Source organism: Trichomycterus rosablanca, chromosome 9, assembly GCF_030014385.1.
Source record: "Trichomycterus rosablanca isolate fTriRos1 chromosome 9, fTriRos1.hap1, whole genome shotgun sequence".
Taxonomy (NCBI): domain Eukaryota; kingdom Metazoa; phylum Chordata; class Actinopteri; order Siluriformes; family Trichomycteridae; genus Trichomycterus; species Trichomycterus rosablanca.
Window position 1 is genome coordinate 33808239 of NC_085996.1, and position 5710 is coordinate 33813948.

Genomic DNA, 5710 nt, shown 5'->3' on the forward strand with positions numbered 1-5710 from the left:
CATTTCTGGAAGCCTTTTTCTGCTCTCCACTCTATGGTTTCATTTAATATCATACATATTTACTTGTATTGTATTATTGTTTTATTATTAAATGGTAGATTTTGTATAAATTCTCATGTACAGACGAGCAGTATTAGAGTATTAGACTTCTGTACATGATATTTTTTGCAGAAACGTCTATACGTTATAAACATTTTTAAATAGATTTATTATTTAATCAATTCTCGACTGGTCTACAGCTGTACATAGTAAATAAGCTGTTAAATTGGATCTTTTTGATGGCAGTGATTCTGTGGTTATAAGGTATTGAGTGTGAATCCAGTAGGTGTTTTGATCCCCTCAAACAGTTGTTAAACATGTTTAAAGAGAAAATCAAACTTGATCAAATAATCACTAATTAGGAGCTTTGTGACCATGGGGAGTCTGGCGCACTCTGGCGGTTGAGCGGTGTAACTGCGTGTTGTGTGTTTTACTTCATCTGTTGACGCCTCCTTGTGCTGTAAACTTTAATTTCTTAAAATCACAACCAGATTGAATTAATTTATTAATAGAATAATGGCTACAACATGTAAATGACATCCCAGTCTGGAAGTAAAATGCAACCCTTTTGGCAGATTTCATCTGGAACCTGGCTTCCCTTATAAAATATATTTTAAGGTCTGTTTATTTAAGGGTGTACTGTAGATGAGGACTCGATTATTACCACATGAGTCTGTTCAAGAGTCAAAAGTTAAACCTCTGAAAGGCACTTTTATTTATATAGTTGTCAAGCTTACTTTACAGAATAGCAACAGAGTTAAAATTACTGGTGTAAATAAATCCAGTGTGCTTTTTACTGTAACCCCTCGCATGCCATTTGTGGAAAGTGGTGATGGTCAAGCACATAGAAATGGACAATGGTTTGCAAATGTTTTCTAACATCTAACAATAACACTGAAAATAGGTGGACTGACCAAATATCAAAGTGACGAAAATGTTTATTAGGATTTCAACGTCATGTTCTACACTTCGGTTCCATTCATAACAGGACAGGTCATTACAGGTTACACATGATTCATCAGTTCAAGTTCATTGTCAAACACCATCACGGCCAATTTCGTATCTTTAGTTCACCTAACTTAAGAAGTCTTTGGACTGTGGGAGTAAACTCATGCAGACAGGGCATGCAAACTCCACACAGAAAGGACCAAGAATGCTCCACCTACAATTGTAACCCAGGACCTTTGCTACCCACAGAGCCACTACGCTGCTTCCAACAGCAAGGTAAATGAGCTTGAGTACTCAGAGCTGTGAACTTAACCCTTTTGGAAAAAAAAATTGTTTAATCCACTAAATGTTAGATCACACTATTATTAGGGATAATTTAAATTTAATAATAGACACACATTAACTTGTGGTCTGATATTTCAGGCATAATTCATAAATATATGTAGTACAAACATGTACAAAGAACTCACAGCTAGAAATAAAAAGCCTATACATCATATGCTGGAGTATTACTGGTCTTTTTGTGTGTCCTCTGCTGCCCTCTAGTGGTCTTTAACTTTGTATAAGCTTCAGCAAATACATTCTGCAACAGCTTTATCTGCGGGCCATGTGGACGATGCAGTTTCTTGCTCTTATCCAGAAATATTTACGTCTGAACCAGGGGTAAATGTGTCATTTCATACTACACATACACTGATCAGCCATGACATTAAAACCACCTCCTTGTTTCTGCACTCACTGTCCATTTTATCAGCTCCACTTACCATATAGGAGCCTTTTGTAGTTCTACAATTACTGACTGTAGTCCATGTGTTTCTCTGCATGCTTTTGAAGCCTACTTTACTCTGTTCTTCAATGGTCAGGACCCTCACAGGACAACCACAGAGTAAATATTATTTGGGTGGTGGATCATTCTCTGCACTGCAGTGTCAATGACATAATGGTGTTGTGTTAGTGTGTGTGTATAAAACACAGCAGCCCTGCTGGAGTTTTTAAACACCTCGCTGTCACTGCTGGACTGAGAATAGTCCACCAACCAAATATATCCAGCCAACAGCACCCCATGGGCAGCGTCCTGTGACCACTGATGAAGGTCTAGAAGATGACAAACTCAAACAGCAGCAACAGATGAGCGATCGTCTCTGACTTTACATCTACAAGGTGAACCAACTAGGTAGGAGTGTCTAATAGAGTGGACAGTGAGTGGACACGGTATTTAAAAACTCCAGCAGCGCTGCTGTGTCTGATCCACTCATACCAGCACAACACACACTAACACACCACCACCATGTCAGTGTCACTACAGTGCTGAGAATGATCCACCACCTAAATAATACCTGCTCTGTAGTGGTCCTGTGGGGGTCCTGACCATTGAAGAACAACATGAAAAGGGGCTAACAAAGCATGCAGAGAAACAGATGGACTACAGTCAGTAATTGTAGAACTGCAAAGTGCTTCTATATGGTAAGTGGAGCTGATAAAATGGACAGTGAGTGTAGAAACAAGGCGGTGGTTTTAATGTTATGGCTGATCAGTGTATACATGTACATTTTCCTAATACACATGTATTCTGTTTGAACTAATGCATGTATGTTAGTGTAAGAGAGGAATGTACCACGGAGCCTGAACTTCATCAGCAGGTTGTGTATGACTGAACTGGCATGCTAAAAGGGTCTTGTGAAACACAGTTAGTGGAAGACAACTCCGTTATCTCACAGATTTATAGTCCCGTCTTACAGAGCTTATCTCACAGTTCTACTACAAAGCTTAACTCCTGATTAAAGACGTTCTCTCTTCGTTTATACCCAACCAGCTCCTCCTTCTGGGCTCTCTCTCACTCTCTTTTTTGATTACAGTTGGTTGGGTACTGAGAGCCTTTCTTTTCAGAGAAATAAACCCAAATGATCTAAATTTAGTTTTCAGTCTTTTCTTAAGGGAATAAACAATAAAATGTGTTTTACCACAGTAATCTTGTAAAATACAATAAAAAAACAAGGATCTGTGATTCAATTGAACTTTAATTTAACTGACAAAAGTACAGAGAAATGACTTTTAATGTTCTGGCAGACCAGTTTGATTGGATTTTGTAAGTGTAAACAAATTTTCAAGCTGACGCTGCAAAACACCCAAACAAAGTGGTGACGGGCAAATTTGAAACATTCCACAGTAAGTATTGTGAATTTGTATCAAGGAGGATCTATAAAATGCTCAGTCTGTGCAAGCAAAGGCTGTGTCTTGTCACTTTGTGTCAAACTTCGAGACAGGGTTGTCAATAAGTTCAAAAGAACATTTCTCAAACGAAGATTGCAAATCATTTATGTCTTTTACCGTCTACCATACAAAATATTATGAAAAGGTTCGGGAATCCAGAGCAACCTCAGTGTGGAAACCCTCTGTATCTAACATAATATCTGTTTTTCTATGAAGTGAGCTGACAGTGGCTGCGTTTCTGTATAAAATTGATGTACGCCGCTCAGGTGGCGCAGCAGTAAAACACGCTAGCACACCAGAGCTGACATTTAGAACTCATTGGTTTGAAACTCAGCTTTGCCATCCGTCTGGGCTGGGCGGCTACATGAACAATGATTGGATTGTTGTTCATACAGGGAGGGAAAAGCTGGAACGGGACGACCTCTGCTGGATGATTGATGGCGCCTGCACAGAGACGGGAAATAATGTGTGATCAGGGTGTGGCTCTCCGTACACAAAGCTGATCCGCATATGAACTCACCTCGTGCAAGTGAAAAGATGCAGTCGGTACTGCACACGTTGGAGGGGGCATGTGTCAGTTCGCTCACCTCAATCGGGGTGGGGGTCAGCTCCAGTAGAGAGGAAGCATAATGCAATTGGGTAAAAATTGGCCATGCTAAAGATCGGGAGAAAATAATGCATAAAAAAATAATTCAAAAAAATTGATGTATGTCTTTCTCTCTACATATTACATTTTCATGTTGCACATTGCACAGGGGTTTTTGGCTTTGCCTTAAATAGACAGATATGTTGAAATTGACTGAAATGGATTCAGATTCTCTAAATCATTTTACAATGTTTTGTATGGTAGTTGGTAAAAGACCTAAATGATTTGCAATCTTGTTTTAATCCTGTGAGAGATTTTTAAACAAATATCTCACAATCTATATGGTATTGCCAGCAGGACAATGCCAGGCCTCATTGTGCATGAGTTACAACAGAGTGGCTTTATAGACATAGTGTGTGTGTGCTTGACTGGCCTGCCTGCAGTCCATATCTGTCACAGCAATACATGCGAAACAGCGATGTGGACTGTTTAGCAGCTCAAGTCTTGTATAAAACAAGAATAGGCAAAATTTGTGTCGTCAGTTTCCAAATGTTTAAAATATGTTGTTTAAAGAAAAAGTGCTGTGACCTAGTGGTAAAACTGCCTCTGTCCCAGATTTTTGAAAGTGTGTTGGAGGCATCAATTTTTAAAATTTTTTATACTTAACAAATAGAATTACGTTCACCACTAAAAAAAGATACTATACTCTAGTGCGGATGGATTGCACAATGCTGATAAAACAAAAAGGAAGGAAAATGCCTCAGATTCCGAAATATTAGATGCAATGGGTGATCAAACATGACAGTAGTGCAAAATATGTCAAAATCGGCTGAGAAAGGCCAAATCAGACTACAGTTAAGCTTTTCAAATGTCCTATTTAAGTCTTGACCACAACCCTAAGCAGATATTGTCATATTTCTTGAAATACCCACAGTAAGGCACCCAGGTGGCACAGCGGGATATTCCGCTAGCACACCAACTCCTCGGGTTCGAAACTCGGTGTTGCCACCGGTCGGCTGGGCGCCATCGGGCGGGCATAATTGGCAGTGCCTGCAGCAGATACTAATTGGCCACCATATCTGCAGGGTGGGGGCCGGACTATGTGTGGGTGGGTGGATCTTCATACGCTGCGTAAGGACCCTGATTGGCGGAAGAGACGCCTGTGCAGAAAGCAGAGGCGAGAAGAGGAGGGCTGTATACGTGTCGGAAGAGGCATGTACAGCGACGTGCTCTCCTCGGATGCAATCTGGTATCTCTCAGCAACGGAAGACAAAATTGAGTGCGTTAAATTGGGAGGAAAATGGGGGAAAAAATGCATTAAACAAATATTAGAAATACCCACAGTAAGACTTTGGAATAACCAGTAGTTCAAGAAAATCTCATAACCTGCCATGACATGCAGGACCCCCACAAGTGTAAGTGAACTGTTGACTTACTTCATATGATAGGTCTGCCTGATACAATGCCCCATAAATGTGGGTGTAAGTTCAGTTAACCTAATATATGTCATAAAATAGAAAAGGGTGAATGCTTCCTGCTCTCCCTGCTCGTTCCATTTGTTTTTGTAGGACTATTTTCTTTTATTCTTTGCTTTTAACCAATCCCCTTAAGCGTAAGCTAAGTGTCTCAGTCATCAGTGTGGCTTTTTAAATACATGTGCTGACAGCTATATTACCTTTCTGTCCTTTCACTGCGATATTTCCTCATGAATTCTACTTGTTTTGCATTTGCTTCAGCGCCGTTACACGTGAAGCTTCATGCCCTTATATATACTTAAATAAAAATCAACGGGATGGTGCTAGTGCTTATTTCCATGGTAACAATCTTCAGAACTTTAAGCTTTTAAGCTTGGTGAGCGAGACTCACCAATATGCACTAGCTCCCTCTCTCCTTCAGTCTTTGTGTGTTCCACCCCCATGGTTCTGT